The 27,502-nt window shown below is 49.0% G+C and overlaps 6 non-coding genes across 6 annotated transcripts; 4 read left to right on the forward strand and 2 right to left on the reverse strand.

Moving 5' to 3' along the window:
* The first annotated feature begins 9,351 nt into the window (after positions 1-9,351).
* Positions 9,352-9,423, forward strand: trnag-ucc (transfer RNA glycine (anticodon UCC)). The gene has a single exon. It is a non-coding gene; the product is annotated as a tRNA-Gly (tRNA).
* An 822-nt stretch (positions 9,424-10,245) lies between these two features.
* On the reverse strand, positions 10,246-10,387 carry LOC138225786 (U4 spliceosomal RNA). Its single transcript, XR_011184257.1, has one exon. It is a non-coding gene; the product is annotated as a U4 spliceosomal RNA (small nuclear RNA).
* A 653-nt stretch (positions 10,388-11,040) lies between these two features.
* trnag-ucc (transfer RNA glycine (anticodon UCC)) lies at positions 11,041-11,112 on the forward strand. Its single transcript has one exon. It is a non-coding gene; the product is annotated as a tRNA-Gly (tRNA).
* Positions 11,113-11,935: 823 nt separating this feature from the next.
* On the reverse strand, positions 11,936-12,077 carry LOC138225729 (U4 spliceosomal RNA). The gene has a single exon (XR_011184200.1). It is a non-coding gene; the product is annotated as a U4 spliceosomal RNA (small nuclear RNA).
* Positions 12,078-18,283: 6,206 nt separating this feature from the next.
* On the forward strand, positions 18,284-18,355 carry trnae-uuc (transfer RNA glutamic acid (anticodon UUC)). Its single transcript has one exon. It is a non-coding gene; the product is annotated as a tRNA-Glu (tRNA).
* A 2,578-nt stretch (positions 18,356-20,933) lies between these two features.
* trnat-agu (transfer RNA threonine (anticodon AGU)) lies at positions 20,934-21,007 on the forward strand. Its single transcript has one exon. It is a non-coding gene; the product is annotated as a tRNA-Thr (tRNA).
* The last annotated feature ends 6,495 nt before the right edge of the window (positions 21,008-27,502 follow it).

A 27,502-nucleotide genomic window follows, 5' to 3' on the forward strand; every position in this document is an offset into this window, starting at 1 on the left:
GTTCCCCGTACTGTTACAAACTTTTGGGTTATATAGTGTTTTCTTCTCCGTTTCTGACGTCACTCGGTCTGATGGTAAAGAGGGGGGTTCATGGTATTTGGCCAGTTTACGATGTTCTGGACAAATGGTCAGTTTAACATTACACCCAGGGGGGTTCCTAGCTTGCATCTGCAATCCTTATCAGTTAACCCCCCTTTCCTGCCATAAACCCCAGCTTGTGACTTGAAAGTCTAAACCCCCTACAGAAAGGATTAAATTCAAACCCCCGTCTCCACATCTTTCTTCAGTATCTTAATAAAGTGAAGGAGCTGCCCCTTCGCCAAGGCGGCGTGGGGCAGAATGGACAACATAATGCAACTCCTGGAAACGAATGCGGTGCTCAGCTACCAGTACATTCTGCTGGGGCTGGCACCTACCGGACTGGACAGGGGGACGCAGTTCCTGATGTGGCTGCTGCTGTCCCTCACAAAGAAAGGCCTGTGGGACGCGAGGAACAATCTCATCCGGCACAACAACAAGTGGGGAGCGAGGGAGCTGGAAGAGAGGATCCTGGCGGACCTCAGGAGGAGGATGAAGCGCGACGTTGCTAAATGGGGTTTCCCCACGGCAAAGGAGCGCTGGAAAGGCCTATGGACCCTGTACAGGGATTAATGGTTTACAGCAAGCGGTAGGGTTTGGAGGGACTCTCATAATAGCGCAAATACGCCCACCCTTGCAAGGATTGATAACGGACAATCACCGCCGTTCCGCCGATGTTTTAATTTTGTGGAGTGTTATCGTGTGAGATGTTTCCTTTTGAGATGTGTTTTTTTTCGGAATAAAGTATATTTTATAAGAAAAAAAAAAGATTGTACCATAAAGATTTCCATGGAGAGGACTATGGTTTCCTGCAGGACTATGCCGGTAGGAGGACCAGGTTCCACAACTTCAAGGGGCTGTGTCGAGGCGATCCACAGTACTGTCAGGACCAGCCGTGGCAGTTTTAGGATTCCCATTCTGGAACATAGATGAGGCACATGGTACAGTTCCACTATAATTTTGAATATATTTTCCTAGCAGGACCTACAGTACAGTACCTAACTGCCTGCAGCTACAAAGGGGCACCCCCCTCTTTGATCGGGTTTGGACGTTTAACCCTATTCTGTGTTCTCCGGCGCCATTTGAGGTGGGCGATACAACCGGAGGTGGTTGCGATGCACCCACTTGTAGACCAGAGATTGCCTTCCCTTCTCAATCTGAATTCGATAAGCTACCGGTGATACCTTATCGACAATCTCGTGGGGTCCTGTCCAACTGGGTAAGTACTTCCGGGCCACCCCTGTGGGTTTGGCAAATTGGAAGTACAGGACCTTGTCTCCTACTTGGAGTTCCTGGTTAACTGCCTTTCAGTCATAGTATGCTTTCCTACCCTCTGCACTCCTTCCCAGATTGTTCTGGGCAAAAGCAAAGGTTGCCTGCAGATGTGCTCGCAGGTCTGACACATACTGATGGGCCGTAGCAGCCCCAGTCGTGCTCAGGTCCTCCACCCCATAAAGACAGTGTAGGGGAAGAGTCATCTTCCGACTTGTCATCATCTCAAAAGGTGGGACCCCCGTAGAGCAATGGGGCGTAGCTCGGATGGCCATCAGAACCAGGGGCAGCTTAATGTCTCAGTCCCTACTGCTGTTGAAGACAAACTTTTTGAGCATACTAACCACCGTTCGGTTTGCCCTTTCTGCCTGGCCCGAGGATTGAGGGTGGTAGGAGATATGCAACTGGGTCTTGACCCCAAGCATATTCCACAGGGTTGCCATTACTGTAGCTGTGAAATGGGTTCCCCGATCCGAGACCACGGTCAGGGGGAATCCCCATCGACTGAACACATGGTTCACCAACAGCACTGCAGTTGTCTCTGCCGTGTCGTTGGGTGCTGGGAGGCACTCAATCCATTTTGTGAATGCACACGTAACAGTGAGGAAATATTTGTTCCCTCTGGATGACCTCACCAGCGGCCCCACCCAATCCATTTGAAGATTGGACCAGGTGAATGTCATGCCCTTTTTCTGGAGTGGTGCACGGTGCAAGGGCCGTGATGGTTGGAACTGGCTACACGTCAGACACCCCTTTACATACGCGGCGATGTCTTGGCCCATGTGAGGCCAGAATGCCACCTGCTGGATAGTGTCGTATGTAGCCTTGATTCCCCGGTGACCCCCACAGGGTTCGTCATGAGCATGTTGGATCATGACCCCCCGATGACAGTGGGGAACTACCCACTTTGGGACACCTTGTGCAACTGGTACACAAACCAACAACCCCTTTATAATTTTTAGGTTGTCTTTCACCTCTGCCAGCTCCTTCAACTCCAGAGACTGGCTCAGCACCTGCTCCGAAAGAGGTTGACGCACTGGGTCAGCGATATGCTGATACATTTGCCCAATTGCTGGGTCCTGTTTCTGCATTTCCGCAAGATCGGTGTTAAAACCCTGTGACCCAAGCACTACAGATTGAGGGTCAGCTCCGACATCCTGTCTAGCCCTGCTTCGGGTGACCGCCTTGACCTCAGCCACGAATTCTGGGGGTAGCCATTCCTGCTGGAACTGCCAGGGTTCACCCTCTAAGGCACCAGATTTGGCCAACCGGTCGGCCTCATCATTCCCGTCTTTGTCGGGTCCCTTCACCTGGGAGTGTCCCTTCACCTTCCTCCAGTAAACCATCATTCCAGCCTCGGTCGTGAGCTTGTCACTGGCCAGGAACAACTCTTTGTTCTTTACTTCCTTGCCCCGGGCATTTTTCATGCCGTTACCCTTCCAATACGGAACGTGAGACACGAAGCTATGTTGGGCGTAGTTCGAGTCACTACAGATGACAAACTGTTTAAGGCCATGTGTCAGGGCCTGCTGGAGGGTGATCAGCACCCCAGCTACTTCCGCATACTGACTAGTCTTTGGTCCTAGCTTATAGCGGGTCGGCCCACAGGGAGTATTGTCTTGCCAGACTACTCCTACCCCTGCTAGCACCTGCTGTTCGTGGCGAAAAGAGCAACCGTCAACATAGGCCATGGGTAAGCCCTGGCCCACGTTCTCATCGTAGTACCGATGATTGTTCGGTAGCTCAGCAGCGGGAATTGTTTCTGGAGCTTCCATGTCAGTGTCACAGCCGTGACACACTTGGCCCAAAGCCAGGCCCTGTCCCAGGTACATTTTCTTGCTCTGTGCATAACGTACCTCTATCTCATAGCCTTGTAGGGCCATCATTCATGCCACAATCCTGCTATTTGACACCCTGCCCGCTTTCAGTCTCTGGCTATGCAGGAATGTCACAGGTTGGTGGCAGGTTTCGATGATGATCTTTTGTCCCCCAACATAACTACGGAAGTGTTCTACCGACCAGACCGTAGACAACAGGGCCTTCTCGCAGTCCAAGAACTTTTGCTCCACTGGGCTCAGGGCTCGACTGGCATATGCCACCACCCTTCGCTCTTGGTTATATTCCTGACTCAGAGCAGCCCCAAGGCAGTGCTCTGAGAACCCTGCTTCAAGGTAGAAGACCTTATTTTTGTCAGGGTAGGCCAAGCTAGGTAAAGCACTACCGAGTCTGCGCTTCAGCTCCATCACAGCCTGTTCTGGGGAAGGCCCCCACTCAAAGGGCACGTCTTTCTGCAACAGCTTGTGGAGGGGCCTTGCTATTTCAGCGTAATCCTCAATGAACTGCTGGGAATAATTACATACTCCCAGAAAGCTGCGCAGTTCAGACAGGTTAGTGGGCGACTTCATATTCTGGATAGCTTGGACTCTGCTGGACTGTGGCTGTATGCCTTGGGCTCCAACCAACAGTCCCACGTACTCCACTTGGGTCCTACACCACTGTCCCTTAGCCAGGGACAGTTTGGCCCCTGCACAGGAGAGCTGGGTCAACACATGCCTGATCTCGGCCATGTGTTCTTCCCAGGTCTGACTCCTCATCAGAATATTGTCCACATAGACCAGGTTGCCCCTGGCGGCTGCATCACTCATGGCTTTGTGCAGAAATATGTTGAACTCCACTGGGGAGTTGGAATACCCAAAGGGGCATCGATTCCAGGTGAACTGCCTGTTTCCAAAGGAAAAGGCCAGTTTGTACTGGTCTGTTGGTTCTACCTTAAGGGTCCAGAACCCATTGGCCACATCCACTGTGGTGAAATATTTCGCTGTTGTCACCTTGGCTAACTCCTGATCTAGGTAGATCATTGGCCATCGTGACAAAGGAACCTGTTTATTCAGCTGCCAGTAGTCAATGGTCAGACGCCATTTACCATTGGGTTTCAGCACCGGCCACAGTGGGGAGTTATAAGTGGAGTTACACTCCCTTATGATCTGACGCTCTAGTAGAGCATCCAACGTCTGCTTTATGGACTCGTATGCCGTGAGGGAATGCGATACTGCCTGACATAGGTTGGGCGGGCGCCAGGGGCCGTTGGAATGCGCACTGTGTTCAAATCCGTCACCCCGCAGTCATAGGCGTCCCGTGCAAACACTTCCCGGAAATCCTGGAAATTCTGACGCAGCTGCTGACGCTGGCTTTCCGTTTCCAGGGCATCTGCCTTGCCAACCTGTTCCTGTACCTGCTCTAGGAACCCCGCTTTTGACGGCATGGCGGTATCCCGGGTCGTACTCTCGGCTGAGTGGTCCATCGGAACACCTGCGTGTACTGTGTACACAACCATCTCATCCTTATCGCTAAGGTCCACCCTGCACACCTCCTGGTTGCAGAATCCCTCTATTGGCATAATTGCAATCATCCGCTGGGGGTAGGTGTAGTACACCTGCTCGGTTCCCCCCTCCCTGGCCAAGGGACCAGGGAGCTGCCCCAGTACTGGGATGGCCAGTTCGAAATCATAGAAACCATTGTCAATTACCAGTCCCATGTCAGTGCGAGCAGGGATTTTGACATCTTGTTTTGCTATGTTCTGCACCAACAGGCAGGTGGCTCGGCCATTCCGTTCCAGTCTGGGGGTACAACAGACTGCTAGGTTCAGTCTGATAAACTGAGCTGATGGTTGGAAGAAAACCATCTCAGCGTCCATTCTCTGTCCCTTCTTTAGGACAAGGCGTACTGGAAACCCTGCTGTTGACACAGGAACGATCAGGTCCGATTCGTTTACTACCTGGCAGGCCTGAGGAATCGTCTGACCTGACCGAATGTTCTCGGGGTCACCGCTTAGAGAGTGGGCATCTGGGTCCACCCGTGTCCACAGCACACTGTTTACTGTGTCCAGCTGGGCGCCCAGTCGAACCAATAGGTACTTCCAATAGGAAGTAGTGAGCAAACTTCCTTTTTCCGATGGAGATGGAAGCTACACAGCTTCCTTTGCTCCAAATGGACCTATGAGATGGGGGTGCCCACCACAGAACCTGTGACTGCGTCACCAGGGTCACCTGACAGCTTCGCGACAGGTCCTCGAACAGACCTTCACTGATTATGGACTTCTCAGAGCTGAGGCTAAGAATTACATCATCAACCTGCACTTCTGCCACCTGGACCCCCTCCCACCACCATGGGGTGGTAGTCCTGGACCCCCTGAGGTACCAGAGTGCACAGAAAGGACTCCCATTCATTACCGGACAGGGAGATCCACTCTTCTTCAGGGATGAAAAGGGGGTGTGCTTTACCTGGCGGGTCAAGCAGCTGCTTGGAGCACTGCTCCTGTAGTTGGGAGACCGTGGGAGTGCTGGCCTGGGCAGGACTTCCCTGTAGTTTTGGAAAGCAAGAAGAGACATTTATTCTCGTCCAGAGGAACCAGGAGGAACCTCCAACTCAGCTATAGTGTTCAGTGGGCACTGTGTGATCACAGCATAACCACTGAATCCCCCTTTTTGCTGTGCAACAGGCTTAGGGTTTTTGACCTGAGCCCACAATTTTCCACGCTGGCAGTCCACCAGAGGCTCCAGCCTGTCAAGCAGGTCTTGGCCAATGAGTAGTGGCTCTGTTTTAAACCTAGAGATGTAAACAGGATGCACCACGTTCATTGGCCCGAACCTAAGTGCCACCCACACTCGGTGTGTGATCTTGGCATGATCCTGGGTATAGCTGGAAATATCTATCTTACACGGTTCTACCTTAAGTCTGATGCCTTTTCCTTTCGCTACTCGTTTGAGCTCGCTGAGTAGATCGGCTGACATCAAACTAATTTCAGCCCCAGTGTCAATCAGTGCTTCTCTATCTAAGACGTTTTCAAGAGAAACCTTGATATAAATACGCCTTGCTTTGCCTTTCTGGCTGAGATTCCCTAAGAATTGTTGGAAGCCTGCCTTTTCTTTGACTTCAGGGGCGGGGTCAGCGCCCAACTCAGAGTCACAGCCTTCTTCCAGGCAGGAACCCTCCCACCCAATCAGATAGACTGAGGGAGGGGCTTGGGACGGATCCCCGCCTCCTCCAGTGAGAAGGGGCGTGGTCCCCCTAAGCTCATTCACACTTCCGGCATTCTGTGCGGAAGGTTTACCCTGTCCTGATCTCTCAGGCAGGGCTTGTTCAAGCCTGGCCAGGCGGGCTGCAGTTGACTCCCTTCGTCCAGTCTTATGATAGGCTCTGCCTGAGCCCTTGCCTTCCCCGTAGCGCTCACGGCGGCTCTGACACTTAGTGCGGTCCTGCCTGCCTATTTTGCGCCAGGGCTTAGCGAGCTCAGGAACCTCAGCTGCCTCGAGCTGAGGCGAGTCGTCAACCCTGCTGGCTTTAGTGGCGAACACGGCCGTTTTAGCAGGTTTTCGCTCTGAGGAAGCAGAGACTTCAGCTCCCCAGGCTTTTTGAGCCAACCTTCTAATGTCAGACATTTTCATCGCTTTTGCATCAGTGTGCATCACAATCATTTTCCTGACTGAGGGATGCAGATTAGCAATGAATAAACCTTTGAAATTCACGTTCTCTTCGCAACCCTCTTCATTCCGCCCTGCAAAATAAGTGCGCCTAAGCCTCTGATAATAGTCGCGAGGGGCTTCAGCTTTTTCGTGCTTAATATGGTGCACAGCAGCCACGGCAGCTATGGGATCGATAAAAGCCGAAAATTCTCCGATCATTGCCTGACACAGCTCCTCAAAGCTATTACAGACCTCCGGTCCTTGTCTAGACATCCACTCGTGGACCGCTCGGCTGGTAGTTTTCCTTACTAACATAGCCTTTTCCTGTTCGGACGCTTCGGGCATAAACTGCAAAGTATATCTCAGCTCATCGATGTAGGTCTCCACATTATTCCCTGACACTGACGGGTTAAACCTTTCTACATCTTTGGCTAACTGCCTCAGGGAGTGGAGGTTAATTTTTACGGTTTCTCCGCGGGCAGGGAGACGGCCGTGATCAGGAGCAGGGGGTCTATGCCTGAACTGACTCGCCCTTGCGTTTCGCGCAGGACTCGGCGATCTCCCCTATGCCGATCCGACCACAGACCCTGGCCGGGAGAAACCTCCTCCCGGCGCGCTGGGTGAGCGCTCCGGGCTGCTAGGTGGGCTGGCATGCAAGTGGGATCTAGTCTATTTTGCTTCCAGTACGGCAGCATCTGACTCCTTTTGCCTTTCCTGGCTGAGCTCATTTAAATTCTCAATTTCTTTTTCTTTTTCTTTCAAGCTCGCTTCCAGGTCTCTCCTAGCTACCTCAGCCGCAGTTTCTCTAGCAGACAAGTCATCTAATTTACCTAAAGCTTCCCTGAGTCAGTCTTCACTTTCCTCATTTTTCACTCTCTTTTCTCTGATTATATCCAACAACTCAACTCGCTCCGCCTTATATCTTTCTAGCGTTCCCTGAAGCTTTTGAAACTTTGTCAGCTCGGACAAAGACAGTTCCAGCTGTTTAGCTAGATTTAAGGTGAAACTCGATAGGACCAGAACTGCTTTCACAGACCCTCCTGTGTTAAGCTGGTTCGCTACCTTAGCTACTAAATCTACTTGCAGCTTCTCAATATCATCAAAGTTCAACTTTTCGATACCACTCCAGTAACCAGGATTGTCGTCGCTAGAAATAGTACTTATAAGCGACTCCACTTCAGACATTTTAGCAGCCATTGTCATTACGTCAGAGAAACTTTAAGAGTATTACTTTTTTTTTTCTTTTTCCAAAATACAGTATGGAATCTAGACACCCGAGCAGATGGATTTCCAATCAGCACACGTTACACTAAACGCTAGAAAACAGGGGGATTTCTTTACGCAGTTATCAGCACACCCGGTATTCGCGTATAGAAGCCGCGGTGCTGTGCTGAACTTGAACTCACAGCAACATCAGTTATTCTGTGCGACTGATTCTCATTTCATTCTTAACTCGCCCACCCAGGGACGCCATTAAATGTAATGGTTTGATGGGTTTACTGAGACAATTATTAATTGTAGCAGTAATCACGAGGTTGTTCGTTGGGGCTTTTAGAAAATCAATCGTCAGAACAACTAACAACGCACACACAGGGGTTCAATACACTAGATACATTTATTAATATAAATTGTGCACCAAACATATACTAGTCTGCCTGGATACGAGTGGCAGACCTTACTGTGAGGGTTATCAATATACAAGGTATATAATCCCGAAGAGATGCAAACACAAAGAGATACACAACAGAGAATATATGTCAATATATATCGTTCGGTTACCAAATCGCTAATCAGTGTTATTACCCACTGTTACTCTAAACTCGGAAGTAAATACATTACTCATGAATTAAATTGATAACAACTTGTGTTGAGGTACAATTGAATTCTCGAGACGCAATGTAGAACATGGGGTTTACTTATCCACTGTGTATGGATTTGGAATTTCCCGGCACGAACACCAAACCAGCTGACAGGCTCTGTTGCAGCCTCTGTTCCAGCGGTTGTCCAATGGGCGTTGTCCCGGCATCCTCTGGCTACCGGCCAACCAGTCAAGGTGCAGCTCGGAGTAGGACGGACGGAGGAATCTGACTGCGGCGCGCAGGGCAGTCGTTGCTCCGAGGGGATCTACCAGCAGTCCGGCTGGCTGGTAGAAAGTCTCTATGCACAGAGTGTGACCGCGAGTCCTCACAAGTCACTCTTGTGCCTGGGAAGAAGCTGGTTCGTTCCCGGTCCAGCACTGCTTCTGAATAAGCTATTCAGGTTGTCGATGAGGGTCCAGCTGTAGGGTCCAACTGTCCAACACAAACACAATCTGTAGCGTTTAGCGTGACATAGTCTTGCAGGCATCGTGCTGTCTCACTGCAATACTATACCGCTGGAGGAAACAGTCCATCTGGCCATGAAACTCATTTGAACGTCTAGCTACAGCAACTAACAATATCATGATTTATTCAGGATGTGTGGAATCAGCACGTCCCGGAGACAGCTTCCGAAATCGTGAGCATTCTCTGGTGGTGTCCTGCAGGGAGCCTGTGGGCGTGCGTTGGTGGTATAGTGGTGAGCATAGCTGCCTTCCAAGCAGTTGACCCGGGTTCGATTCCCGGCCAACGCAGTGGCGATTGGTTCCAAATGCTGTCATGAGCCTTGGATTGTGACTAGCAAAGCGAAGCCTTTTGAAAGAGCAAAACGGAATTGAAGGAGAATCTTACAGGGGATTCTGAGCGGTGTCTGCATACACGCAGTCCGATACGGGTGCTGAAAGCTTGAGCTACTCTCAATGTCATGCTGCCTTTCCCCGGAGTAAATCTGTTACATTGAAAGAATGCTTCTGGCAGGTTCAAAAAGGGACCCTTGTTAATTGGAGAAATCAATGATTTCGAATGAATTCTGCATGCGTTAAAAGACAGCTATACACAGAAAACATGCAGGACACTGCTCATGATGTCTCAGTGCGTTTTTCCAAGCCATCTGACAAAGCCCGCCCACTGAAAACTGCAGCACATCGTGTAAAGACGTTCAACTTTGTAACTACTGCACGCACAGGAAGCAGAATAAATTCCTCTTTTCAAACTGTCAAAGGTTTGCTTTGCGAACGCTGCAGGACATCGCACAATCTCTTTTGAACGGGGACAAACCATTTCTTATGGGGCGCAGTAAGTACAGACGTTTAAAAAGCTCCACTCATGCCGACGATGCAGCATGAAGAAGCGCAACCTAACGTTTGACAGACAAAAGCCGGGCGCCGCTACGAGCAATATGAAATCAAACTGACAGCACACGGCGTTTCGCGCTGACTCAAAAGTGATCTCGACAGACGCTGTTCTCTGCATAACGCTGAAAGAGCTAAAGAGCGTTTCTGTTGAGACGTAACAAGCTCGTTTCTTTCTACCATGATGTCACCATGACCAAATCTGTCTTTAAACACCTTGCTCAGTCTCTGACGAGACAGTCAAAAATTGCTTTCGCCGATTGTATTGCAAACCGGCGGAAGCGGGGTATTGGGAAAAGTTTTCAACTAGCAATAATCGCGCCTCGGCTAAACCTCACAGGCTACGATACTGCCACTGCGCAAAGCTGACGGTTGCCAGGCAACCGCGGGGATCCTATGGAAATCGTTATCGATCGTCTCATGGCATGTCGTTGCGGTAACGCTTCATATTTGTCGTCTTCTTCTTCTTCTAGCTTGAGGTTTTGAAGAATTTCATGACAGACAAGGGCTCCGTTGGGAACAAAGGGCGTTGTGAGAAAACCGTTGCTTATTTTCAGCAGCAGAAATACAAGCCTTTAAATACAAGATGACAGAACAATGACGAAGGGCGTGCCGGGAGGAACTCATGCACTACAGAGGAAAGGGGGCGGGCACGTACAGTTCACATTCAAGCCACAAGTACTCTTCTCGGATGTTACACAAACATATCCTAACGTCTTGAAAGCATTGCAGCATGTTTGTGTCCCACTTCCCGTGGCTGCAGGACGACTGACACGAACGGACAAACACAATCTGTGGCGTTTAGCGTGACATAGTCTTGCAGGCATCGTGCTGTCTCACTGCAATACTATACCGCTGGAGGAAACAGTCCATCTGGCCATGAAACTCATTTGAACGTCTGGCTACAGCAACTAACAATATCATGATTTATTCAGGATGTGTGGAATCAGCACGTCTCGGAGACAGCTTCCGAAATCGTGAGCATTCTCTGGTGGTGTCCTGCAGGGCGCCTGTGGGCGTGCGTTGGTGGTATAGTGGTGAGCATAGCTGCCTTCCAAGCAGTTGACCCGGGTTCGATTCCCGGCCAACGCAGTGGCGATTGGTTCCAAATGCTGTCATGAGCCTTGGATTGTGACTAGCAAAGCAAAGCCTTTTGAAAGAGCAAAACGGAATTGAAGGAGAATCTTACAGGGGATTCTGAGCGGTGTCTGCATACACACAGTCCGATACGGGTGCTGAAAGCTTGAGCTACTCTCAATGTCATGCTGCCTTTCCCCGGAGTAAATCTGTTACATTGAAAGAATGCTTCTGGCAGGTTCAAAAAGGGACCCTTGTTAATAGGAGAAATCAATGATTTCGAATGAATTCTGTATGCGTTAAAAGACAGCTATACACAGAAAACATGCAGGACACTGCTCATGATGTTTCCCGAGCCGAAACAGTGCGTTTTTCCAAGCCATTTGACAAAGCCCGCCCACTGAAAACTGCAGCAGATCGTGTAAAGGCGTTCAACTTTGTAACTACTGCACGCACAGGAAGCAGAATAAATTCCTCTTTTCAAACTGTCAAAGGTTTGCTGCAGGACATCGCACAATCTCTTTTGAACGGGGACAAACGATTTCTTATGGGGCGCAGTAAGTACAGACGTTTATAAAGCTCCACTCATGCCGACGATGCAGCATGAAGAAGCGCAACCTAACGTTTGACAGACAAAAGCCGGGCGCCGCTACAAGCAATATGAAATCAAACTGACAGCACACGGCGTTTCGCGCTGACTCAAAAGTGATCTCGACAGACGCTGTTCTCTGCATAACGCTGAAAGAGCTAAAGAGCGTTTCTGTTGAAACGTAACAAGCTCGTTTCTTTCTATCATGATGTCACCATGACAAAATCTGTCTTTAAACACCTTGCTCAGTCTCTGACGAGACTATCAAAAATTGCTTTCGCCGATTGTATTGCAAACCGGCGGAAGGGGGGTATTGGGAAAAGTTTTCAACTAGTAATAATCACGCCTCGGCTAAACCTCACAGGCTACGATACTGCCACTGCGCAAAGCTGACGGTTGCCAGGCAACCGCGGGGATCCTACGGAAACGTTATCAATCGTCTCATGGCATGTCGTTGCTGTAACGCTTCATATTTGTCGTCTTCTTCTTCTAGTTTGAGGTTTTGAAGAATTTCATGACAGACAAGGGCTCCGTCGGAAACAAAGGGCGTTGTGAGAAAACCGTTGCTTATTTTCAGCTGCAGGAATACAACCCTTTAAATACAAGATGACAGAACAATGACGAAGGGCATGCCGGGAGGAACTCATGCACTACAGAGGAAAGGGGGCGGGCACGTACAGTTCACATTCAAGCCACAAGTACTCTTCTCGGATGTTGCATAAACAAATCCTAACGTCCTGAAAGCATTGCAGCATGTTTGTGTCCCACTTCCCGTGGTTGCAGGACGACTGACACGAACGGACAAACACAATCTGTGGCGTTTAGCGTGACATAGTCTTGCAGGCATCGTGCTGTCTCACTGCAATACTATACCGCTGGAGGAAACAGCCCGGGTTCGATGAGCCTTGGAATGTGACTAGGAAAGTGAAGCCTTTTGAAAGAGGTAAAACACTGCTCAAAGGAACTGAGGGAGAATCTTACAGGGGATTCTGAGCGGTGTCTAAATAAATAAATTCTTCAGCGTCCGCGGATGGCATTTTGCAGCTGGAAACAGATGTCGACGCTTTTTGAACAGAGCACCAAAAAAGCGTCTTTTTTGAAGGTACGGGTATTGAGCATTGGTGGTTCAGTGGAAGAATTCTTGCCTGCTAAGTAAGAGGCTCGGGTTCGATTCCTGGCCAATGCAGTGGCTTTTGCATGCTCACCACTATACCACCAACACACGCCCACAGGATCCCAGCAGGACACCACCAGAGAATGCTCACGATTTCGGAAGCTGTCTCCGGGACGTGCTGATTCCACACATCCTGAATAAATCATGATATTGTTAGTTGCTGTAGCTAGACGTTCAAATGAGTTTCATGGCCAGATGGACTGTTTCCTCCAGCGGTATAGTATTGCAGTGAGACAGCACGATGCCTGCAAGACTATGTCACGCTAAACGCCACAGATTGTGTTTGTCCAAATTTGAACTTTCACAAAAGCATGCTAGCAGACAAATGCGCCTCAGAGGACTTAAGGCTGGCTTCAAGTTGGAATGATAAAGTCTCCCCGTCCGGTTAGGAAAAGGGAACTTTGTTAGACAGAAAGAAGGAAGTAACAATAACGGAGAATTGTGTGCAAGGATTTTAGAAGCTGCGCAGCCCTGCAGTTTCAATAGCCCTTTTATTCGTGTTAGATGCTGGAATTGCCTTTTTTTGACGCTCTTACGAATGCGATGTCAACGAAAACAGAACAAAGCACAAAAAAACCCTCAAGTCCTGCAGTTGGATAGAATGCCGGATTTCTGCATGAATGGCTCCTAACATGTGATCTCATCTTTATCTAAGTCATAATAATCAATAAAGAGAGTCTGATTTAACAAACAACACACGCCCAACATTTGACATTGCTGTTTTAACAAATGTTTTAAACAATCAAGGTCATTGGTGGAAAAAGTACGTGAACCCTTATATTAAGGAGCTAGTGGAACCTCCTTTATTGACAAAAACCTCAACCCCCACTTTCTGTAGCGGCTGGTCAGACCTGAGCAGCGGTCAGGAGGCATTTTGGCCTATTCCTCTATGCAAAACTGTTTCAGTTCATGTATATTTTTGGGATGTCTTGCGCTGAACGGCCTGCTTCAGATCATGCCACAGCACTTCAATGGGATTGGGGTCAGGACTCTTACTTGGCCATCCCAAAATACGGAATTTCTTCTGTTTCAGCCACTCTGTTGTTGATGTACTCCTTTGTTTTTGTCATGTTGCATGACCCAGCGTCTTTCGAGTTTTAGATCACAGGCAGACACCCTGACATTCTGCTGTAGAATTTCCTGATACATCTTGGAATTCATCGGTCCCTCGATGATTGCAAGCCGTACAGCCTCCGCCATGCTTCCCAGGTGGGATGAGGTTTTGGAGTTGGTATGCAGTGTTTTGTTATCTCCAAACATAACGCTGTGCACATTTACCAACAAGTTCAACTTTTGTCACGTCTGTCCACAGAACATTGTTCCAGGAGTTGCTGTGGAACATCCATGTGGTCTTTAGCAAACTTGAGAGGGGCAGTGGTGGTTTTTTTGTTGGGGAGAGCAGTGGTTTCCTCCGTGGTGACCTCGGATGATCACCACTCCTGTTCAGATTTCTTCTTATGGTGGACTCATGAACACAGACGTAAGACAAAGTCAACCACCTGTTCGCTAGATCCCATCCCCACTCAGCTAGTCAAAGATTCCCTCGAAGGACTGGCAGGACCTATAATTAGTATGATGAATGCATCGCTTGCGTCAGGCGTTGTACCTGATCAATTTAAGGTAGCGGTTGTTAGACCGCTCCTTAAGAAGTCAAATTTGGATCCACAAGTTCTTAACAACTACAGGCCTGTCTCAAAGGTCCCATTTCAATCTAAAAGTCTTGAGAGAATAGTTGTTGCCCAACGTCAATCGTATCTGGATTCAAATAATATAATTGAGAAATTTCAGTCTGGTTTCTGAAACTGCATTAACGAGAGTCGTAAATGATATTCTCTTAGCTACTGATGCGGGGAATGCAACAGTGCTTGTGCTTCTAGATCTTAGAGCTGCCTTTGACACGGTTGACCTCTCTGTTTTGTTACACAGGCTTGAGTTTGAGGTTGGCTTATCTGGAACCGTCCTTCAGTGGTTTACTTCACATTTTACTCATCGTTTTCATTATGTTCAAATATCTAATAATTGTACTGCTTCATCAACGTCACCAGTTCAATTTGGGGTACCAGACGGATCAGTGCCGGGACCAATATTGCTCTCTCTCTCTACATGCTGCTGCTAGGTAGGATAATACGAAAAAATAATATGAACTTTCATTCATATGCTGATGACACTCAAATAAACATTTTGTTTACACCAAATGACAACTCTTCTATTATCACTTTAGTTAAATGCATTAATGAAGGAAAGACTTGGATGTGTGAAAACTTTTTGTTACTCAACTCTGAGAAAACTGAGGATCTGTTGATCGGAGGCAACAATACTGATAGGACTACTATAACTTCAGCACTTAACTCAGAGGATTTAAACATTTGCCTCAAAGAGACAGCACGTAACCTAGGCGGCATATTAGACACAAGGCTCTTAACAACTTGCATTGTTAAGTGCCTTGGGACAACCTTGTTGTGAAAGGCGCTATATAGAAATACATTGATTTGAACTGAATTGACAATGTAAAATGTTGTGTGTTGTTTGTTAAACAAGACTGTCTTTATTTATTATTATGCGTCAGATGAAGATCAGATCACATTTTAAGAGCCATTCATGTAGAAATCCAGATCATTCGTGTTTTAAAAGTCGCGGGAAGAGCGAAATGGGTGCTTTTCCTTTGTTGCGCAGACACACAACAACACCGTAGGGGGCAGGACTCGAAGCTTCGCGGGGAGACCCCGACGGCTTTTTAATCCATCGCCCTAACCACTCGGCCACGGCTGCAGCGCATGCTGCTTTCTTGATACAGTCTAACATAGAGTGCCGGGCGGCGGTGGAAACCTTTTTCAAAGTCGCTTTTGGTTTAACAACAACAAAAAAAAATTTCACAAAATGCATGCTAGCAGACAAATGCGCCTCGGAGAACTTAAGGCTGGCTTCAAGTTGGAATGATAGTCTCCCCGTCCGGTCAGGAAAAGGGAACTTTGTTAGACAGAAAGAAGGAAGTAACAATAACGGAGAATTGTGTGCAAGGATTTTAGAAGCTGCGCAGCCCTGCAGTTTCAATAGCCCTTTTATTCGTGTTAGATGCTGGAATTGCCTTTTTTTGACGCTCTTACGAATGCGATGTCAACGAAAACAGAACAAAGCACAAAAAACCCTCAAGTCCTGCAGTTGGATAGTTGGATAGAATGCCGTTACGCGTCCAAGCCGTATTTTCAAGACGTGATTCCCTGAGTCCCAAAAATTTGTAAGTTCTTTGGATGATCTGTGGACCGATCTTTCACGATGAAGAATTCCTTAAGAAGAATAGATCTCGGCCCACCATCCCAATGCCTCCATCTCAAAACAGCAACCTCCCACTGCCCTTAGTCTGCAAGGCAGTCCTTTCAAGTGCGATGATGACGCCGGGACCTTCGTTGCCTATTGTACGAGCTGAACTTTTGTGCTCATCAATTCAACGGTCTTTCCATCAACTCATCTTGTCTTTTGACGCTTCGTGTTTTGTGCTCCTTTGACTATCGGCATATCGGGTGACTGCAAACACTGAAGTTCTTGCTTACGGAGTGTGGAACAGTGTTTTCAAGTGATCGCTGTTCTGTCATGTTGACGCCGAGTGAATCTTTCTTTGGCAACATGGGCAGGCTGACAGCAAAAGTAATGGCAAATTTCTTGACTTATTTCTGAATATGAATGTTCTTTAGAAAAGGGATGCGGCATTGCTTCTCCCCCGTGTAAAGGTCACGCATTCCAGACGTGGTTATGAGCGAACAGTTGCCGCAAGTGTTTGAAAAGAGCAAGCAGCCATGCCCCGTGTGAGGATCAAACTCAGGACCTTCAGATAAAGAGACTGACGCGCTACCAACTACGCCAACGAGGCCAGCTGCAGTGCACAGCCGGAAAGTTTGCCTCATATGGATTTCAGTCGCCCGTTCCCTAATCTTCAGACGCCCTCTGCTGGATGTTGCATTTGCCTTTTGATCTCACCGATACTTTTTTGGTCTGTTTCTGTTGCGAGTCCGTTTTTCAGATCTCACCTAGCACAAGTCTCTCTGGCTGAAGTGGCCTCTCTGCTTCAGCATCGTGCCCTCACTCAGCCATTAAAAATTGGGAAATGCAGAAGCAAAAACTGCCCTCTCTCAGCCACCGAAACGTGTGCGGCTCGCCTTGCACTCTCTGCGCCTCGCATATTTATGGAGCTGTCTGCTCTTCTTTCTGTTGAAGTACGCAAGTTACGGGGCGTACTGCAGACTATGATGTGCTCAATGACAGCTTTCAAGATTTGAAAACTATGAGCTTGATGGCTCAAGTCGAACGAATGTGGTTGTTACGCAATTGATGATCAAACGCACATATTCTAACGATTCGTGAGAGTATGTTCTAAAGGTCCCTGGCTCGATCCCGGGTTTCGGCATTTTGTTTCATCGCTCCCTTTGTTCCTCTCTCCAGCGCCCCCTGCCTAAAATGACGCGTCCCTTTCTCAGCCCGAAACGCAAGCGATACACCAGCAACAAACCGTACAGGTTTCCGTAGTGTAGTGGTTATCACGTTTGCCTAACATGCGAAAGGTCCCAGGTTCGAGACTGGGTGCAAACAGCCTCTTCTTGCACGCTCCTGCACTTCACAGAGGTCTTGAACCACCAGTCATTTGTTCCCAATGTATTTCCGGTGCGTTCATGCACTCTTGTACTAAACGCACGTTTTTTCTGTACCTGGAGCCGATCATTTGCAATTGGGCTGTCCCGACAGACCAAGACGAGCTGTCGGCTCAAAAGCAGCGCAACACCTGCGAGAACAACAGAAAGATTAGTACCCAGCGGGGGCCTCTTAGTGAGCCCAAAATCTAATCAAGAATCGACTCCAGCAACAGGGCTGGGCGCATTGTTCCATACTCCGACCACTCTTGGTGTAAACAGGTCCCTCCTGGTCTCTGCATGAAATGCACTTTCCTGCGTTTGCTTTGGTGTAACTGGCTTCCCCTGCATGGGCGAATGTGAAGAAGATCCTTAGTAAGTCATTGAAGAAACCCGAGAAGAGGTCGGAGTGGCCTCTGTCGTTCATCAACGATCCAGTCAGGCAGTACTCCTCTGTAAAGCGCCGTTCGTTCACATCGATTGGCTTTTTTTTGCCTTCATTCATGCAAGTAGTAAAAGCAGACGCCCCTATTCTGCCGTGACCCAGATTTGAACCAGGGTTGTTGCGGCCACAACGCAAAGTACTGACCACTATACGATCACGGCGAGTTACCGATACACACGTGGCAGGGCGGAAAAGGCTGTGCTCTCTTCGTGTGACATAAACGGAAAAGTCCTGACGTTGCATTTCAACTGAGTCCCAGTATACATCGACCCTTCGACACTTTGAGTGACAACTCTCTTGCGTTTTCTCATATTTATGTAGTTTGCTTGCATGATGCCGGGAACAGGAGGGTTGTTCGCTGCCATATGGTCTAGTGGTTAGGATTCCTGGTTTTCACCCAGGCGGCCCTGGTTCGACTCCCGGTATGGGAACGTGTCAGTTTTGCCTCCTGCTTTCCAAAAGATCAGCACCGTGTACCAAGGAGCCGCATTAAAACTACTCGAACGTGCAAAACGTGCGAGAAGAGGGGGCGCTTGTTTCCAGCCGAAACTTCTCGCGTGTGAGACCAGCTGACCATCGCTGCAGGAGGTGGGAGGGTTACTCTGGTAGACAGGGCTGACCTTCGGCAATAGGATCTATACTCTCCAAGATGATATTTGCACTTTCTGGAGAGGCGATTTTCTCCACGTCAGCAGCCCGATTTCGTCGATTGCGTGGAGAGGGCTGTAGAATGTGACGCCGCCTTTCCTGCTCCGTCCATGACAGGCGTGCTGGTCTCTGGAGAGAGAGCACGGTCCATCAGCGCACTCCAATAAAGGCACTGGAAGCAGCTGAATCGCATTGGCGAAGCTCAGCACTGGGCCGCTGGGCATGTCTTACCACCGTTTCCGTAGTGTAGTGGTTATCACGTTCGCCTCACACGCGAAAGGTCCCCAGTTTGAAACCGGGCGAAAACAGACTTCTTTTGTCGCCACGCACAAAAGGGGATTGGGGATTCGCCTAGCGCTGTGATCGAACAGACCCACTCACCTCTTAGTGTGGCGGGATCTGCACAGTGCATGTCGCAGCGCATCCTTCTTTCACTTCAATGCGCGTCCTGATGTACCCCGGTCTCCCGCGTGACAGGTGGAGACAGGTGACAGGTCCGCGTGACAGGTCCTATACTAACGAGGAAGACATCGCTCTCTCCGACCCCCGGCATCGTGTCCCGACCCACCGTGCTGGAAGCCGACTCGTGCTGTGATTCCTTTACGGAGCAGAAATGACAACCGAGGAGCCGAGAGATCATTTCAGCATTTCGCGTCTGAACGGAAAACACAAACGACCAACTCGGAATGATTTGCCTTTGACGCTTATCAAAGCGTTCTTTGTGCATCGAACAGACCCACTCACCTCTTAGTGTGGCGGGATCTGCACAGTGCATGTCGCAGCGCTCCCTGCTTTCACTTCAATGTGCTTCCTGATGTCGAGTCGTGTGCTGTGCGGAGGCTCTGAAAGCGAGAGCAATGAAAAGGTGCACGACGCTGTGTTAGAAAACAGAGAAGTGAAAGGCAGTCCTTTCTCTAAGGAGGTAAAAGAAAAGCTACGCCCCGTCGGGGAATCGAACCCCGGTCTCCCACGTGACAGGCAGGGATACTTGCCACTATACTAACGAGGAAGACATCGGATGCTCCCACCCCCGGCATCGTGTCCCGACCCAGCGTGCTGGAAGGCGACGCGTGCTGTGATTCCTTTACGGAGCAGAAATGACAACCGAGGAGCCGAGAGATCATTTCAGCATTTCGCGTCTGAACGGAAAACACAAACGACCAACTCGGAATGACTTGCTTTGGACGCTTTTCAAAGCGTTCTTTGTGCATGACGACTGCGCCGCCTAGCAGATGCAAATGGGTTCTACAACTTTGAAGTAGCAAATGGAAGAGGGCTAAGCCCCCTCTCTTTTAGCCCAGGTTCGATCTGTCTCCCAGAATCACCAGGGCGCACACACACACACCCGTGCCGTTGAAGTGCTCTGCTTCATTTCTAAGGGCAACTCAACATTCACTCCTACCCCGAGTGCAGAAAAGACAGCGTCCGCAGCAACAACAGCTCAGGTCTCTGCACAGGAGCTAAGCTGCCCCCATCTCCTCTGCTCTGCGGCTCCTGCAGAGCGGAGTCCTGCCTGGAGCCGTGTTTACAGGCGGCGGCTCCCCACGCTCTGTCTGTGCGTCGTGAAATTAATTAATAACGTTAATAAATTTATAAAGTTAATAAAGTTATAAATTAGAAATTAATAACGATATAATTATATTCATGTACCGCAACACAAGAATAGTACACGCTGTACATTGTCTGTCGATAATGTTTCTGTAGTGCTTTAGTGGGTTAGGTTCCTGACTTCCATGTCACACGGTCTATGATTGAATCCCATGGAACTATGACTTTATTTTTTAACAAACATTTCTTTGAAAAAATGAAACGTTTCCCTTGGTCAGAGATTAAATAAAACCTCACTTTTTTAGGTTTTACTGTGCAGAGTGAGGTTTTACCTCACTTTTTTTGAGCAGAAGGTTTACTGTGACCTGAGAAGGGCTGGCATCCAATCACGGTGGTAAATACACACAAGCTCTCACTCATCTGAGCTACACGGCTCTCACTCATCTCGGGTGCGCCGAGCTGGTACGGAACATATTGAACTGATCGATGGCGAATTGTCTCTCAGACAGGCTTTTCACCTCTAAGCTCCCTGACTGACAGTGATCAGCTAGGTAGTGAAACAGTCAGCTGCTTCTAAGCCTTAAACAGCTGCATCTCGGCGCTTCCACGGAGAGATGATTTTAAAGCCGAACATCACCCATTGGGAACACCTTACTATCACTAGTTTAAGAGACTCTTAAGGTCTTGCAGAGGTGCCTGTCTAATAGCATGCGCTTTGCAAGCTATAGGTGTTTAGGCTGAGGCAGAATGCCTGTTAACAAAATGTTTTTCTAAAGGTGTGTCCAAGTGGCTGCAAAAGGACAACACTCCTGGGGCGCTGTGGCTTAGTTGGTTAAAGTGCCTGCCTAGTAAACAGGAGATCCTGGGTTCGAATCCCAGCGGTGCCTTCTTTGTTCTGTCTTCTTGAACAGTACTGGTCATTATAGACAACCGCCTACGGCTAGACTTAATTAAATGCAAGTATTCATTTCCTGTCTTTAACGCGACTTGTTTTTCTTAAAATGGATGCAACTTGCAAAACATGAAATACAAACCTTGCTAATCAGCGCTAGCGGCTGGCAAAAAAAAAAGAAGTCAGCAATGTTTTTTTCTTTAAAAAGAAAGAACAGACCTGTAGACCTGTTTTATTTGTAGGGCAGGGCGCATTCCCAAACGCGAATCTCCTGTTTTAGAAGTGAGGCTTATTAATAAGAAAGAATTAAGTGTTTCTGAGCTTTCACAAATTAGGCCTCATCTCTCTGTTCATCTCTGTGGTGCAGCCACAGAGAATCTATTCATGCAGGCTGATTTAAGGTTTCCCTTGATAAGGGACAGCTCCCAAAGGGGGATGCACTTAGCTAAGCCTGGCTATCATGATCAATGGTCATCCATTGGCGCCTATCTGTCTAGGGAGTGCCAGATGGACATCTGGACTGCATTCCTAAGTGTCAGGAGTAAGTGACTCATATCTCACCTTGATCAACCAATCAGGGACTGGTAGGGCCGAGTAACCCACGTGGGACTCTGATGCCCATGGATCTTTCAGCCGAAAGCTGAAGTTCCTCCAGGTAAAAACAGGCAACACAGAGAGCCTGAGAGATTCAGTGGGAATTCAGTAGAGATTTCTGTGGAGTTTTCTAAAGGGAATTCAAAGGAGAATTCCAGGGCAGGACAGCCCAGGAGCAGAAGGCTCCCAAGGGCAGGACATTCTCACAGCGCACCTCCTGACCATCCTGAGACTCAGCCCGGACAACCACGGAACGGCCAGTGTGTCCGAGTGCCAGAACTTTCCTTCTAAGAGTATAGAGCGGAGGTTGCCAGAGAGTAACCAGAGGATCCACCCGAGGTTAGCACCAGCAGCAGGCCTCGTGAACAGGTCGGAACTGTGGACAGTTGAATCACTATTCAGAACTAGCTCTTCATCAGGAACGAACCGGTCTTCTTCTTGACTTGCTGGGACCCATAGTCATCTTTTCTCCTGTGCACAAACTTTGCTAGTTAAAGCCAACACTAACTAGCCGGTCAGTGAGCATCAGCAGGGCACCGTCGCAACCCGCACAGCACAGCCTGGCACCTAGACAGAGAGCGCGGATTGGACAGAAACAAGCGTGCAACCGCTTCTTTGTGCCCGCAGGAGATCTGAATCCCCAGAGATTGGATGAGTATTCAACTTCACTGCATTACTGCTCGAGAATTCAATTGTTATCCCAACCAGTTGATATCAATTTAATTCCTAAGAGTTATGTACTTGTTTTCAGTATCTAATGTAGAAGTTATAACCAGGTTCATTTATGAAATGGTCTAAATGAATGATATACTGAACGTATGTCCTCTTGATATGTGTAACACTTTGTAACTGACTGAATATATACCTTTTGTATTCTGATAACCCTCTCGATAAGATCTGTTCGTTTTACATGCATATTCTATGTATTGTAACGCCCTCGCCTGGTGGTGAGGAGGAAGCGCCCCTAGGCGCTCGTAGTACCGCTGGGCATGCTGGGAGTGGTAGCCGGAGTGCGGCCTATGCGAGAGAAGCTCGCCCCAAACCCAAAGTCCGTCAAGGCCCTCTGCGCCCTGTGGGAGGCCTTGGAGGTAAAGGACGGGGTGCTGCGCCGGGGGTGGCGGGTACCCTCCAGTGGCGAGGTACGGTGGCGGCTGATGGTGCCTTGGTCGCTCCGCGGGGCGGTGCTCCGAGCAGTGCATGGCCAGCCGGGCGTGGGGCACTTTGGCGGTAAAAAAACCCTGCAGCGCCTCCGAGGCCATTTTTATTGGGGTCTTTGCCACCGGGACGTGGAGCGGAACTGCCGAACGTGTGCAGTGTGCGTGGCGCAGAAGGGTCCCCCCGAGCGCTCTCGGGCCCCCCTCCAACAACACCAGGTGGGGGCTCCTATGGAGCGGGTGGGGGTGGACGTTTTGGGCCCGTTTCCGCGCACCGAGGCCGGGAACCTCTACGTCTTGGTGGCCATGGATTATTTTATGAAGTGGCCGGAGGCCTACGCCCTCCCGGACCAGAGTGCCCCCACGGTGGCCGATGCACTGCTGGAGGGGATGTTTGCCTGGCTGGGGGTGCCGGAGGAATTACATAGTGACCAGGGGCGTAACTTCGAGTCCCAGGTCTTAGCCAGAGTGTGCCAGCGCCTGGGGATCACTAAGACGCGGACCACACCGCTGCATCCCCAGAGCAACGGGTTGGTGGAGCGGTTTAATCGTACGCTCACCACCCAGCTGGCCACCCTGGTGTCCCGGCACCAACGGGACTGGGACCGCCACCTCCCCCTTGCGCTCTGGGCGTATAGGACCGCGGTCCAGGAATCCACCGGGTGCACCCCGGCCTCACTCATGCTGGGCCGGGAAATGTGAACCCCGGTGGACCTGGTCTTCGGCCCGCCGCCCGGAGACTGGTCGGCACCGCTGGCTGGACCGGACAACGAGTGGGACCTGCGGCAGCGGATGCAGCAGGTGCACAGCTTTGCACGGACCCACCTGACACAGGCGGGGGTCCGGCAGAAGCGGCACTACGACCTGCGCTGCAGGGGGCCTGCCTTCCAGCCCGGGGACTCGGTTTGGGTGTACAACCAGCGCCACCGCAAATGCCTCAGCCCTAAGCTGGCGCCGTCGTGGGAGGGGCCCGCTGAGGTACTCTGGGTGGTGGGCGAGGTCTGCTACCGTGTCCGGTTGCGAACATGGGGGAGAGTGGTGGTCCTGCACCGAGACCGCCTGGCCCCCTACCGGGCCCGGGAGGAGGAGCCGTGTGGGGAGGCTCTAGAGGACCAGCCGGGGCTGGAGCCGGCCGATAGTGGGGCGTCCGTGGGTCGCCAGCCGTCACCGTGGCGCAGCGGCTGCTCACGCAGGGTTCCACAGCAGTTAGCCGAGTACGAGTACAGCCTGAGGGGGGTGTTCGACGTCGGCGAGACGCCAGACGCTTCAGGTTTTTAAGGAGTAAGAGTGCAGGGGGTCTAAACCTGCGATCCAGTGTGTTGAAGTATTTCACAACACTACCCCTAGCACATCTGGAAATAAATCCTCATAATGATTATTGCCCTGGGCATGTACCAAAAAATCACTGAGCATATATATATATATCACTGTGTTGAAGCTAGAGACACAGAATAACTGCAAGCACATCCTAAATACAGTGTTCCTGCACCTTTGACCTCATCCAGAATGTATCGTTTTTTGAAAGGGATTGCTGTCAGAATGCACAACTGAATCCCAAACAGAATCTCTAGTCAAATATGATCATTTGTGAAACAGGCAAATGAGTCTCTCAGGTGCCCATTTTCAGACACAATTATGCAATACTTTCACCATGCGTTGAGCAATAGGGATTAAAGATACCAGAGGTAAGGTTTAAAAGTGATTCTGAGGTGCAACACATCAGCGATACAGCTAGGCATCTGAAATGTGGGGTTTGAGAGCCCTTCAGGGAACACCGTACCCTAAAGGTACCAAAAGTCCACTAGTATAAGCATTAAGTCACTGTCACCCCTGTTACAATGTGATTGCTACATATCTTCATTTCTTTGGTTTTTAAGGAGTAAGAGTGCAGGGGGTCTAAATCTGCGATCCAGTGTGTTGAAGTATTTCACAACACTACCTGTAGCCCGTCTGGAAATAAATCCTCATTCTGATTATTGACCTGGGCATGTACCAATAAATCACTGAGCATATATATATATATCACTGTGTTGAAGCTAGAGACCTTTATGTAATATTATGATGCTAAAATGTCATTTTCACATATATTAATGTAATAAATGATTGCTTATGCTTTATAAACAAATCTAATTAAAATAAAAGCTTACGTTTTGTATTTATCTTGTACCATAGAACATGATTTGCTTTGTATTTCAAGCCCACAAAGTGTCCAACTGACGCACTACATGATATAAGGAAGATTATCACATGCATATCGGTATTATCTTTCTTATGAAAATGCATTCCTTTCATTACCTTTTACTTTTTAAAATGAACTCAAATTGTGTATAATGTAATAATTTAAGTAGAATAGATTCTAATAATATAATGATCCAGTGTGTTGCACTACTTCACTGCTTCACTGCTCTATGCCGTCTGGAAATAAATCCTCAGACTGCTTACTGCCCTGGGCATGTACCAATAAATTACAGGAGCACATCTATATATCACTGCGATGAAGCAGGAGACACACAATCACTGCAAACACATCCTAAATACAGTGTTCCAGCACCTTTGACCTCATCCAGTACGTATCATTTCTTGAAAGGGATTGCTGTCCGAATGCACATCTGAATCCCAAACAGAATCTCTAGTAAAATACGATCATTTGTGAAACAGGTAAATGACGGTCTCAGGGGCCCATTCCTCATTCTCAAGACACATCTATGCAGTACGTACACCATGCATTGAGCAATAGGGATTAAAGACACCACAGGTAAGGTTAGAAGTCATTCTGACTATATTCTAAAATATTGGACTCATATTCTTATGATGGCAGTCACTTATGATAGTGACAGAGACGCTGTGTTGTAAAAGGGCGCTGTCTTTTGGATGAGATGTAAAACAGAGGTCACAGCGAGCTGAAAAACACGTTTTGAAAAGTGTGCTTTTCCTGCCACAGAAGTTAAATGGGGGTGACCAAAGTTGCCCAAACATGATTATTTCTCTGTCACTATGCTGGGGAATTGGGACCCGCACAGCCCTCAGGGTGAATGCCCCCCCGCCGGCACCATTAACACCGCTTCCAGCTGGAAGCTTTCTTTTTCCCTGTAGCTCACCCTCATCCGGGTACTGACCTGGCTCACACCTGCTTAGCTTCAGTGGGTTTTCAGTTGCGAGTTGCAAGGGGATGCAAGTGATGGAGCCGCTCGCTGCAAAAGCTACTGCATTGGCAGGGAATCGAACCCGAGCCTCCCGCGTGGCAGGCGAGAATTCTACCACTGAACCACCAATGCTCGGTGCCTGGGCCTTCAAAAAAGACGCTTTTTTGGTGCTCTGTGCAAAACGCGTCGACATCTGCTTCCAGCTGCAAAATGCCATTCGCGGACGCTGAAGAACTTATTTCCGAGACAGCGGGTACAAGCAATTGGGCATTTTAAAACCACCAGGAACAGCAAAGAGGCGCGCTTCTTTGCTTGCGCCGGAACACACCGACTGGAGGCGGACAACGTAGTCGGCAGGATTCAAACCTGCGCGGGGAGACCCCAATGGATTTCTAGTCCATCACCTAAACCACTCGGCCACGACTACAGAAAGCCCCACCGCCGCTGCGTTCTTGCTACAATCTTACCTGGATCGCGAGGCGCCGGCGGAAGCCTATTTCAAAGTCGTTCTCCGTTTCAAAAAAACATTTCCAAAATACAAGCCTTGCAGACAGACACGCCTCAGAGGACTTAAGGGTGGCTTCATGTCGGAATGATAAAGTCTCCCCGTCCGGACATGAAAATGCCACTTTGTTACACACAAAAAAAGAATCAACAACAGAGAAATGCCCACAAGCATTTGAAAAGCCGCACCACGTCGCACTTGAAATAGCTCTTACATTAGTGGTAGACGCAGGAATCGCCTTTTTATTTACGCTCTTACCAACGCGATGGAAAGACAACAAAGCAAAGCAGAGCAAAACAAAACGAACAAACGAAAACCCTCACGTCCCGCACTTGCATATAACGCCGTTACGTGCCCAAGCGGTATTGTACGTCATCTTAGCGCTGCACCCCGGGGCGTACGGTATATGGGAACGAGCACACGCCACGATTCGTCTCGAATCACTCCCTACAGCTGTAAGGCGCCTTGAAGCGTGCACCCCCAACATTCTTCTTTGCGCATCTGTGAAAGGTAAACTCTTGAGCAAACTCTGAACCAGCTCTAAGGAAACCAATCCGATTAGACGTTACTTTGACTCATCTTTTTACGCTCAGTGCTGGATTGCTCAAACTCCAGCTAGGGTTAGGGTTAGCATTCCCACGCTACTTAGACACTTTGTTTACGCTCAGTGCTGGATTTTGGGAACTTCAGGACGAGTGGGAATTTTCTCCTATATGTCCATTCTGTTTTGTTTTGGAGACTCTTGGCTGCCTATGTTGTACAGTGCAGCGTGAAGAAAACATTTTCCAAAACTGTGTCAGCTCAAAAGTTGTAAGAAAACCTCTCCAGCTGCTTTAACTCTCTTCATTTTTGTCATTTAATGTGACACTCGATGTATAACTGGAGCCTCACCATTTGCAGTTCGACACCACTTTACAGTATATGGCAAAAGCATGGCAGACTGTGCCGGACCGGCAGATAACTTCCGCTTATTTTTACCATATTAAACATTGGAAATCCTCCCACTTGCATTTGTGACACTTGATTTTGGCTCCACCTAAGACACTCTTGAATCTTCAAACACTTTTCTCTTCTCCCGCAACACTCTTGTCTGT

The sequence above is a fragment of the Lepisosteus oculatus genome, unplaced genomic scaffold (genome assembly GCF_040954835.1).
Source record: "Lepisosteus oculatus isolate fLepOcu1 unplaced genomic scaffold, fLepOcu1.hap2 HAP2_SCAFFOLD_103, whole genome shotgun sequence".
Classification (NCBI taxonomy): Eukaryota; Metazoa; Chordata; class Actinopteri; order Semionotiformes; family Lepisosteidae; genus Lepisosteus; species Lepisosteus oculatus.